General features: G+C 39.9%; 1 protein-coding gene across 10 annotated transcripts in view; it reads right to left on the reverse strand.

The window, feature by feature from the left end:
• R3HDM2 (R3H domain containing 2) overlaps nt 1-12,090 on the reverse strand; it is a 113,333-nt gene extending 101,243 nt beyond the window's left edge. For 4 of the 10 annotated variants that reach the window (XM_081059797.1, XM_081059801.1, XM_081059794.1 and 1 more), the window contains exon 1: nt 11,756-11,892. The gene's annotated coding sequence lies outside the window, so the exon portion shown is untranslated. Of the gene's footprint in view, nt 1-11,755 lie in introns of all 10 variants that reach the window. The other 6 variants (XM_081059798.1, XM_081059790.1, XM_081059789.1 and 3 more) reach the window with 5 other exon arrangements.
• Nucleotides 12,091-12,318: the final 228 nt, after the last annotated feature.

The following is a 12,318-nucleotide window of genomic DNA, read 5'->3' on the forward strand; positions in this document are numbered from 1 at the left end:
ATGGTGTAAAATAGTGCTCCAGTTTCACTCTGACATGTGGCTGTCCAGTTTTCCCAAGACCATATATTGAAGAGACTATCCTTTCCCCATTGTATATTCTTGGTTCCTTTGTTGTAAATTAATTGGCCATATATGCATGGGTTTATTCTGGGCTCTCTATTCTGTTCCATTAATCTGTGTCTGTTTTTATGCTAATACCACACTGTTTTGATTACTAAAGCTTTGTAATGTTGTTTAGAATCAAAAAGTGTGATGCCTCCAGTTTTGTTCTTTTTCAAGATTGTTTTAGCTATTCAGAGTCTCTTGTACAATCCACACAAATTTTAGGATTGTTTATTCTATCTCTGAAAAATGCCACTGGAATTTTGATAAGGATTGCACTGAACCTATAGATTGCTTTGGGTACCGTAGACATTTTAACAATATTAATTCTTCCAATCCATGATCATGGAATATCTTTCCATTTACGTGCCTTCAATTTCTTTCCTCAATGTCTTAGTTTTGAGCGTATAGGTCTTTCACCTCCTTGGTTAAATTTATTTCTAGGTATTTTACTCTTTTTGATGAAATTGTAAATGGGATGGTTTTCTTAATTTCTCTTTCCAGTAGTTCATTATTAGTGTATAGAAACACAGCTCATTTTTGTATATTACTTTTGTATCCTCCAACTTTACTGAATTTATTCATTAGTTCTAACAAATTTTTGGTGGAGTGTTTAGGGTCTTCTATGTATATCACGTCACCTGTAGTTAGTGACAGTTTCTTCCTTTCCAATTACGATAACTTCTTTTTCTTGCCTAATTGCTCCAGCTAGGACTTCCAATACTACACTGAATAAGTGGTGAGGAAACGCTTTCAGCTTTTCACCACTATGTTAGCTGCAAGCTTATAATATATGGCCTTTATTATGTTGAGGTACATTCCCTCTATACCCACTCTGTTGAGTGTTTTTATCATAAGTGAATATTGAATTTTGTCAAATACTTTTTCTGCATCTATTGAGATGATCATGATTTTTATCCTTCATTTTGTCAATGTGGTGTATCACATTAATTGATTTGCAAATGTTGAAACATTCTTGCACCTCTGAAATAAATTCTGCTGGATTATGGTGTATGATCCTTTCAATGTGTTATTGAATTTGGTTTGCTAATATTTTGTTGAGGATTTCTGTATCTATGTTCATGAGGGACACAGGCCTGCAATTTTCCTGTAGTATCCTTGTTGATTTTGGTATCAGGGTTATGCTGGACTCATAAAGTGAGTTTGGAAGTGCTTCCCCCTCTTCTATTTTTTGGAAGAGTTTGGGGGAAAAGGAGGTATTAACTCTTCTTTAAATGTTTGGTAGAATTCACCAGTGAAGCCATCAGATCCTGAACTTTTGAGAGTTTTTGATTATTGATTCAATCTCTTTACTAATGATGGATCTGTTCAGATTTTCCATTTCTTCATGATTCAGTCTTGGTAGGCTGTATATTTCCAGGAATTTATGCATTTCTTCTAGGTTGTCCTATTTGTTGGTGTATAATTGTTCACAGCACTGTCTTGTGATCCTTTGTTTTTCCTATGGTACCAGTGATGTCTCCTCTTTCATTTCTGATTTTGAGTCCTCTCTCTTTTGTTCTTGGTGAGTCTAACAAAAGGTTTATCTATTTTATCTTTTTTAAAAACCAGCTTACTTTCATTGATCTTTTCTACTGTCTTTTAGTCTCCATTTATTTCTGCTGGTATTTGTTATTTTCATCCTTCTACTAACTTTCGGTTTTGTTCATCTTTTCTAGTTCCTTGAGATTAAAGTTAGGTTGAGATCTTTCTTGTTTCTTAATGTAGGCTTTATCACTATGAACTTTCCGTTTAGAACTGTTTTTGCTGCATCCAATACATTTTCTATTTTATGTATTGTTTCCATTTTCATTTGTCTCTGGAATTTAGTTTTCTTCTGATTTCTTCTTTGACCCACTGATTGTTCAGTAGTATGTTATTTAATCTCCACATATTTGTAAATTTGCCAGTTTCCTAACTCCTGTCAGCCCTTCAAGATTCAGCTGGAGCATCACTCCCTAAAAGAGCCTTTCCAGATCTCCACTGTGCTTCTAAAGCACTTTGTGCATTCCTTCAGCTCAGTATTTATCAGGCTGTAGTATCAGATTGATCTGTGTAAGCTCTTTGAGGGTAAGAATTACGTCTCATTCTTTTACACCCCCAGCATCTATATTGTAGCTATTCATAGGCTGGTTGAATTAATTAATCCCTTGAGATTAAATTCAGACTTCACCTCCTTTGAAAAAATGACTCTGATTCTATCATTTAGAGTTAACCTTCCCTTCTTCTTGCTCTCACATTACTTTTTATCGCCATCTTGTAACACTTATGACCTTGTAATTTATTTAGTCTTTTGTAATCTATAAGAAAACACAAGCCCCTTGAGAACAGGAACAATGTCCCATTTATCTTGGTATCTTTAGCATTTAACAATGTCTAACAAATAATGGACATCTATTAAACGTTCAAGGAAAGGAATGAGTTGCTCTTTTTATAAATTTTCTTGATGTTAGGTATTATTTAGGAAATAATTCCACAAACCTGAAGATCTCTCTATTATAAAAAGATCTCTCTATTATAAAAATAGAGAAGGACCAGAAACTAAGAGAAGACCTTCTAACAGAGAACTGCCCTGGGAAAAAAACATATAGGTAATGTTTTTTCTAACACAGACTAAAAATAAACCGACAGTTTCTCTTATTTCTAAGCTAATACAATAGGATAGGCTCACAATGCACCAAAGCAATCAGATAACAGGATTGCATCTGTGTTAGGTGAGAAAAGCAAAATTGGTAAAATGAAACAGTGGCAAGTGAATGCCTGTAGTTCTTAACTGAAAATCTGTAATCTTTCCAGGGGGCCTCATGTGACAGATTGTATGTATACATAGGTAAGGTTCAATCTGTATCCTCTACTGTGGGCACTGAGCAAAACACAAGTCAACAATAAATAAGAGCATAGAATAGAGAAACAGAAGAGATTCTCAAGGCCTAGAAAACATTACAGATCTGACTGGATCCTATGGCTGAAACCAGCCAATCTACTAAATTGAAAAGACAATTGTCATTTCCCAACCTATAAGAAACCAAGAGACAGAAAAAGTTATGAAAGCAATGTTAATTCCAAAGAATAAAAAGAAGAAAAATAAAATAGAGCACAAAGAAGAAAAGCACCACTTTTCTTCTTTGAAGATTGAAGCTAGCCTAAGAATCCATTAAGTTCAATCTCAAGTCTTTACATTTTAAATTAATAGATGTATCAAAAAGTATTACTGTACTTAATCTTAAGAGATAGAAAACAGTTGGTAACCACAAAATGGCCTCAGGGTTTTTGAAAAATAATTTGGGGAACGTAATCAATAATGTTGTAAAGATTTTGTAGGGTATCTGATGGACACGTGTCCCATTTGGGAGACCACCTCAGGGAAGATGTAGATGCTTGATCAATGTACTGTACACCTGAAGCTAAACAATAATGAATGTCAACTATAATTTTATATATATAATGTGATGGCTCAGTGCGATGTCGGAGGGATAGTGGATGGGGGGATGAAGGTAGGGGGGTCCACAGTGTGAGGGATATAAATGATGAACGTCTAAGTATTACCTTGTCTTGTGCACCTGAAACTAATAAATAAAAAAAAGAGAGAGAGATCCAAAAGGCAGTTTTCTTCTAGGCTAAAAGAAAACAGACCATCAACTCCGTTTTACATATAAAGACACTGATTTAGCAGAGTTAATGATGGTTAAGCAAAGCCTCAAAGAACTTCAAACAGGGTTAAAAATCCAAAGATTTAAGCACTGGCTCTGATTTTACTCACTCACAAAGCCTACACAGAAACCAAATAGGTTTGTATTCTTTCAATAGTCCTCCTATCTTACTGGTCAAATAACTTAATTTTTCAGCCATCATAGTCATTTGGTTCAAAAACAAGAAAAAGAAATATTTCTGCACTATCATATAAGGAAAATACTCCAAATGCAAACCCTCTTGGTCTTCCCCTTTCTTCATAGTCAAAAATACTGCCAGGATGCAGAATAAAGCACAGGAAAATAAATTTTAAACCAAATAACCCTGAAACAAATATAAGGAGAATCGGAAAGAGGAATAATATAAGGCTGAAGATACCTCGATAACAGCAAAGGTAAAACTTTGATGGTACAGGCAGCAAGGGCAAACACTTAGTTCAGCGGTTCAGTTATTGGCCTTAGTATAGCTCTGGCCTAAATCAAGACTTGAACAATGATCTTTCTTCGATATGGTGTTAGCTAGGAGGGGAAAAACAACTGGCAAAATCACAATCTAGAACATACCGGGGTACCAAAAAAATGTATACAAGTGGACGCCTTGGTCAACTATGCTCAAGCAGTAGTTTGCAGTAATCAGAAGTGTCTGGACGCTGATGGTCACCACTTTGATCACCTCTTGTAATTGCAGAAGTCAAACATGACTTTGTATTCATCTTCTGTTATCGGTATATATTGAGTACTACAATTTTAATACTGTTTTCCTTTCTTAAAATGTGTATACATTTTTTTGGCACCCTCTGTATACCTCTAGAACATAGCCTCATGTCATCTAGTTTCTTTCTTTCCTACTCTTTTCCTTATAGCTAGTAGAGGAGTAAAACGAAAATCACATGCTCTAGAGAGCTCTTCTGGCACAGGAAGAGATCACGATCCTAGCGAATTTCATTTCAGAGTGAACAGAAACTCAGAATGAAATGTACAGAGGGAAATACAGTAAGGTATAGACAGAGAGGAAGACACCTTTGTGGAAACTGGTTCAAAAGAGGCAGACAAAGTAAGCGGTTTGGGAGACCCTGAAAGGGTTCCAGAACATGGTCCTCAAACCACTGAGCATTCTTGCTTTTGTTGTTTTGGGGTGGACAGGCATCCAGGGGAGACAATGGTGTATCCTGAAGGCAAGTTGAAATAGGGAGAGTAAACGAAAAAGTAATGAATCTGTAGCTGAAGCCTAACCCTAAAAGCAAAGGGAAAACAGCAAAATATAAGGCAGGTGAGGTAAAACAACAAGATAGCTTAAAAAAAAAAAGCCTAGCCTTTGTACTGGGAGCAAAAAGAAGACATTAAAAGGTTTTAAGCAGGAGAAAATAACAGATTTCGTTTTCTTTGGCTAACGGGTACAGAACTAGAAGCAAGACTAGGGCAGGAAGGCTAGTTAAAAGCCATTACAGTTCTCCAGAGAGATGATAGTTTCCAGAACTAAAGAAGTAGCAATGCTGATGGAGAAAAATAGAAAGATGCAAGAGAGATTTAGCAGATAAGAGTCTACATAACTTTATGATTATTGATGTTAAAAAGTAAGAAGGACTCAAGTATGACATCCACGTTTCTGGCTTATGCAATTAGGTGGTATCATTAACAGAAAAAAGAACTCAGAAAGACATATTTCCATGGAAAAATTATTTTTGCTTTGGTTATGCTGCATTTGAGGTGCTGTATGACAGTCAAATGGAAACATTTAAGAGACCACTGAATAAACAAGCCTAGAGCTAAGGCAAGAGATGAGAACTAGAGACAGAGACTGACAAATTGTCAGCTTATACATAGTAATAGATGCTAAGTGAAGCCATCAGGGTGGCTGAGACTAACAGACTGTGCAGAGCAATGTTTTTCAAATCATCCAAGACAACTCACCAGAGGTATCAGAAACACCTTGAATGTTTGTTAAAATACAAATTCCTGGGCTCCATCCCAAGGCTACTAAATCAAAATCTCTGGGAATAAGACCCAAAATCCCACATTTCATTCATTCACTCAATAAATGTGTGCTGAGTGACTATTTAGGCACTAAGAATATAGCAGTTATAAAATACGTAAAGTCCCTGTTTTCACAGGGTTTAAGTTCTAGGTGTGAGCCAGACTACAGATAAGAAAACCAACAAGATAACTTACGACAGTGGCAGGTGCTACGGAGGTAACGAAACAGAGGACTGTGCTGAAGCACAAAGGGGAGGTTAACTATTTTGGATGCGATGGTCAGGGAAGGTCTATGGAGGAATCGTCTGAGCTGTGACTTGAATAATAAGAAAAGGTTAAGTCAGGTGAAGATCTGGGAGAACAGCATTTCAGGCAAAATGGACTATAAGCGCAAGAAAACAACCGCTATGGCTAGGGCATAGTTAAGATTAGGGAAGTGTGGTACAAGGTAGGTCAGAGAGTCTGGCAGGGGCCAGATCTTAAAGGCTTTCATAAGCCACATTCTTAAATTCTCCAAGAGATGCTTATGCTGTTAAGGTTTAAGAATCAGCGGTAGACAGGGAAAATACCATAGAAACCTTAAGGAAAACACACACATTTAAGGGATGAGCAGGAGAAAAGAGACAGGAATACAAGTGGAAAAGAAGTCATGCCACTGAAACATTTCAAGAAAAAGGATCAACAGTGACAAATGCTGCAGAGAAACCAAACAAGGATGAAAAGTGGTCCATTAGACCTAACAACAATGTCCACCATGTTCTTTCAATTGATTTTGATGACTGTTGGCCGCTGCCTCCACCAATAGCATTAGAAACACTAAGTGACCACTTAGTCACTTAGGTATACATTTACCTGCTACCCATCAATACCACACTGTTTCCTGGAAGTTAGCAGGTGGTTACCATCCTAAGTTTTCTTCTCTTTTATCACAGAATCACAAAGCTAGGTTAAGGAGAAAGAACAATATATGAGTATAGAGAGAAAATGTATTTCAAATATATCTATTATTAAGTCTGGATTGTCACTGCCTTGATTACTTTCCTCCTAATTGTTATGAAGCTTACAGAAATTAACTTTCACAAGTCTGAACCACCCTTCTCCAAGGGATGAAGAACTATCTGGTGCCCATAATGCTACTCACATGCCAAAACCATGCATAAATTCTTGTAATTGACATGTGCAACAAAAACACTGCCCCCACAAAAAATATGAACTGCATATTTAGAAAATCTGGTATTTTAATATAAATATTGGCATCATTTTAAGGTCCAATGAGCTTTTAGGAAAAAGAAAAGTACTTAGCAATTATGAAATATGGTTTTGATCATTATTTATAGTAAACACTGCAGCACAAATGTTATCACCATGAAATATACCAAAAGCATCCACATAAGGAAGATAATGGGCCAAGTGGCAGAGGAAACTAGTTAATGAAATTAAAACTGTCTATTCTCTACATTAGGCAATAATTGCACAGAAAATAGTGGGAGCAAAAATAACTCCAAGAGATCAAGATGGAACTTGACTAGCCTGTAGACCAGTTTTTCTCTTTCCTTTCTCACTACAGGCTAATAACCAAAAAAAGGCAACGAGAAATAAACTCAGTTCTCTTAAACCCTGCTGATTACCTTTACACTTCTAGCTCTATAGGATAAGGACTTAAGTTGAGATCTTTTGGGAGCTCAGAAAAATTATATGGGTACAAAATTAGTTTTTACTTGCTTGCAAAAGATTTGGAAGTCTTCGATGTGTAAAAAAAACAAAAAACAAAAAAACAACAACTGTAAAACATACTATTAATGCCTATAGGGAAATGAAATAATCGGAACATTGATCTTAGTTAGGGAAGAGACCTAATGAGAGTATTTAACAACTAGCTTCATTTTATTCCGCTAAGAAAATACCCAAAAAAGCCTGAAAATTACTTACCAGGAAAACTCAAAGTCTTTGACAATTTAGAAAAGTCACATTGTGACAGTAAGTAAGCAATTAAAGGAAATGAAAAGATTTTTGATGCTTTTGTGATTAACAAACTAAAGAGAAACAGAATAAAATGAATCCTTTAAAAATGCAAAAAGCGTTTTGACAATTGGGAGACATGACTTCCTGAAACTTTTGCACCCTTACTCCTTACCCTCTCTCTTTTCTAGGGTGAAGATTTCCAATTTGGTCAGTTCTTTCGTTTTAAAGCATTCTGCGAAACACTGTCAAAGCTAGAAAATAGAAACAGCTTTCCCAGTATGGGCTCAAACACCTGGACTGAACAACTCATCCTGCAGAAAAGCAAAAAGAACACCTGGATTTAAGAAGCATCCCAGATCTTTCCTTTCCTACATCCCAAGTAAAAATGATAAAATCACTGCAGATTATAATTAAGGGCTTTCAACATCAATTTTTTAAAACTGGTGGAGAAAACAGATATATGCTAAGGAAATCTAAGGAAACTCGGAGAGGAGTCAAAACAAATTAAGGTTATGAAAACTTTCTATATCTGTTTTCAGAAATAAACTCAAACTCAAGAAGGAATGGACAGAACGATTTCATTGGTGAGATGGAACAGGTGCTATAACTGCTAAATTGGCAACCATGGTAAGAACAAGTTAACCGCTAAAAGACTATTAAGCGGAATGTTTTCTACACAGGGTGAAAAGGATACAGCTGGAGGAAAATACTGAGGCGACTGTGTATGAAGAAGGTCTCTAAAATTAGACCCACCAACTGTATTCATGTACACACATTCAAGTCATGAGTCGTTATTTGTCCTATTGTAAGTTGGCAGCACATTCCACAGAGGTACACTCAGAGTCCCTTATCCAATCTTACGAGGCATAGAAAAATCTCTCTCTCTCTCCCTCTCTCCCTCTCTCGCTCTCTCTCTGTCTCCCCCCACCTCTGCACTTCCCACTTCCTGGGACCATGTAACCAAAATGCAATATTTTATCCCTTCCCCAAAATCTGCTTTTTCCTGAAAGTTTTCCTTGAGTTCATGAAAAGATCTGGCACAGGAATAAGCACTGCTTCATTCAGAAACCGTTGCCTACACTTAAACTGTTGTCAGTACTCAATATTGATCTGTAAGAGGTGAGAACATAGCATAGAGATGCGTATTTCTGAAGCTTGAGACTTTCTAGAAACTTTGTGAAAGGTTTTAAAAGGAGACAATAGAAGTTTGGTAGAAGCTATTATCAACCTGGCTAAATAACATCAGTAAATGAGAACTATTAATTCACAAAATGAGAATTACTAATATACTTCTGATGCTCTTATTTCTTTACACTAGTAATATTCAGACCAAATCCAGTCCAATAGATATAAGATCCCCAATTCTTCTACTCCCTTCCCCCAAATCATTCTCTTATTGGCCTGGCAACTTTCAAAGTCCGAGCAAAGGTTTAAGCAAAACCTTTGGCTTTGTCACCAGCATTCCCACAAAGTGTTAAAAGCACTACCTCACCCTAAGCTGGAGAACAGTAGCCAGAACTGCCTCAAACCCAAAGAGAAATCTCATCCACGCCACTCTGGCCAGAAGGTCAATGAAGGTAACAACTGCACCAATGAAGAAATAAGAAATGAAAAAATAAATGAGGTATAATCCACAGAACTCAGGGGGCCTGCTCCTTTTCATTCTCAGACTTAATATAGAATTTAGTTGCTAAAAATGCCCCCCAAAATGGATTTGTGAAAAAAAGTATCAAATGTGCCCCAGAACCAAACACTCCACCATTGTTAGAGAAAGCTATTATTATAGTTTTTGAGCTCAACTGTCTCCATATGAATAGGGGGAAAATCTAACCTATACAGCCTGGACTATAAATACTAACATCTTCAGTCTACTGAAAAATTCAAAGTGGAACTAGCTTGCTCAGCTCTCTGGGGCCAAAGGAGTAAGGATGGTGGTATTTGTCTCATCAGGGATATAAACAAACCTCAAGGGAAGAGCCTGAAACAGTAGGTAGAAATCTAGCCACATGAGGTGTGAGATAATCTTCCTCTAAGACCACCAACACCAAAGATCCCCTATACTCCACCTTCTGCGTTCAAAGTGCTTTCATTCAATGACCTGAAAGCTCAAAATTTCTGTCGGAAGAGAAATGTGATAAGAACTGACAGAGGAAAAAATAAATCTCAATTTCTTCCAACAAGTACCTTACAAAATCCTAGTGAAAATCTATTCCACACGTTCAAGGACAACCAATTGTGATCAGAAATTCACAAGAGAGTTTAAAAAAATACTCCTCTTCACCTATTCAGTCAATAAATTTCTTGAGTACCAAATGCAGGCCAAGTACTATGCTCAGTGCTGAGCATATAGCAATTAACAAAACAGGACTATCTGCCCTCATGAAACTTATTTTCTAATGAGGGAGACTAAATATATAGTATGTTATAGGTTGATAAGGGGGCAGGAGAAAAAGCAGAGAAGTGGGATAGGGAGTTAAGTAAACGTATGTGGGGAGGGGCTTTGCAATTTAGATAGCCAAGGAAATGTCACTGTTAGAGTGTAACATTGACGAAAGACCTGAGGTAGGGAGGGTACAAGGCTGTGCTGCTTTAAGAGGAAAAGGTGATCCAGGAAAATCCAGGAAATAAGTGCACAGACCCTGAGGCAGGCGTGTGACTGGTGTGCTCAAGGAACAGCCATTAGACCAGAGCTTATATTGGGGGCAAAAGCGTGCTACACATCTAGAGCTTTAAAGGCAACTGTAAAATCTATGATTGTTATTCTGAGACAGGAAGCCATCTCCTCTTCTGACTCCTTTTCCGTTAAAAATATATCAGGCACCCTATTTTTAGACATTCACATTTTTAAAATTTTGTTTTAAATTGTAGAGATCTACAATATAGCTCACATATGGGGCATAAAGACAGCTAGAACTCTGAAATGTAACTTTTACTGTCAGTTCATCAGACCTTCAAGAAAGGTTGTAGTTCTCTCAATCCTATGGAGAACTGCAACAGGGGAAGAAAAACACAACTAAAAAGTGAACTGAATTAACCTAACCTACCACTTTCTGCCACTAAACCGTTTTTGTCTTGATGCTGGCAGGTCCACAAAGGGAGAATAAAGGAAATACTGAAGAACACAAACAACAACAAAACATTAGTAAAAACGAAGAGCCACACACCTAATTCAAGTGCCCATATGACTAGCCCAAAATACAATAAAATGCTAGAAATGTGTGACATTAAGTGCAACCTGTCACCTCCCTCTTCCCCAGTCTCCATGTTGCCTACCCACATCAGCCAGGACTCCAGCTTCTCAATTTCAGTTAAGTTTGCTTGGAAAAAAAATAGATACCAGAACATACACCCAACTGGGATCTAAATTTAAAATCTTCCCACACCTTTCTTTGGGTTAAGGAACCTCTGGGGCTGTTAGTTATTCGGTGACTTCTCATCATTGTACAAGAACAATTCACTTTAAGTAAATAAATGTGCTGCGGTGGTACTAGGCTAACGGTCACAAACGTTGAAAATGTTTGGCTCCACAGGAAAGCGAAATGGAGAAGAGTTTTCAGAGGCCCGAGTGAGTTAGGAGCTTAGAGCAGGCCCAACTTTTAAGCTCCAGAAACATCTCCCCGTATGTTCCAACTCAAATCCCTGTCCCCTAATAAACGCGGCCACCGACAGGATTTGAAACACTCCAACCCCTTCCCCGCCCATGTTTCCAATGCTCGAGGGAAAACGGAGACCCCAGAAACACATGGAGCTAGTTCGCCCCCGGCACTAGCAGAGCGCCACGATCTCTCTGTCCCACCGCACAGGCCACAGGTAGCACCCGGCCCCGCCCGCCACCCCGCGCCCACCCGGGGAGTCGCTGGCGTCCGGGCCGTCGTTCCCGGGAGGCCCCGGCCCTGACCCCCCGCCCCCGGCCCAGGCAGCTCCAGCGCGAGGAAGCCAGACCGGGGGCCCCCGCCCGCCCGGCCGCCACGCCCCCTCCCCACGGGCCGCCCGCGCCGCCCGCCCCCTCCGCCGGGAGGTGGCCTCACCTCACGCGGGCCGCAGCGGGGAGGGCGCCCGCGTCTCCGCCCGCCGCCCGGGCCCACGGCCGCTCGGCTGCGGCTCGCCCCGACGGCCGGCGGCGGCGCGCTTCTGGGGGCGGGTTCTTCTCAGCGGGGGTTTCCCCGGGGCCCGGGGCTGGGCAGCAGGGGGGACTGGGGCGGGGGAGGGGAAAGGGGCTCGGGAAGGAGGGGGAGAGGGGGAGAAGAGGGGGAACCAAACCCGGAAAGGGAGAAAAGGGGGGAGGGGGAAAATCAGAAGGGGAATAAAGGCCCGGAGTCCGCCCCCCGCTGCGGCCTGCGCGCAACGTCACCACGTCCGGCGTAATCGTCACCGCGTCCTGCGCCCCGCGCGTCCCTGTTTCCTGTGTGCTGCTCTCCGCGCCTGCACACGCCCGCTACCTGGTGGCTCACCCGCCCACGCACCGCGCACACGCGCTCTGCCCCCAGCGCTCCTGCACACCTGCACGCACACACGCTCGCTCGCTCACTGTGTGGCGACCTCCGCGTCACCTGTGTCTCAAGCCACCCATGCACATCCACTGCGATCCACA

Source organism: Rhinolophus hipposideros (genome assembly GCF_964194185.1).
Source record: "Rhinolophus hipposideros genome assembly, chromosome: 9".
Taxonomy (NCBI): domain Eukaryota; kingdom Metazoa; phylum Chordata; class Mammalia; order Chiroptera; family Rhinolophidae; genus Rhinolophus; species Rhinolophus hipposideros.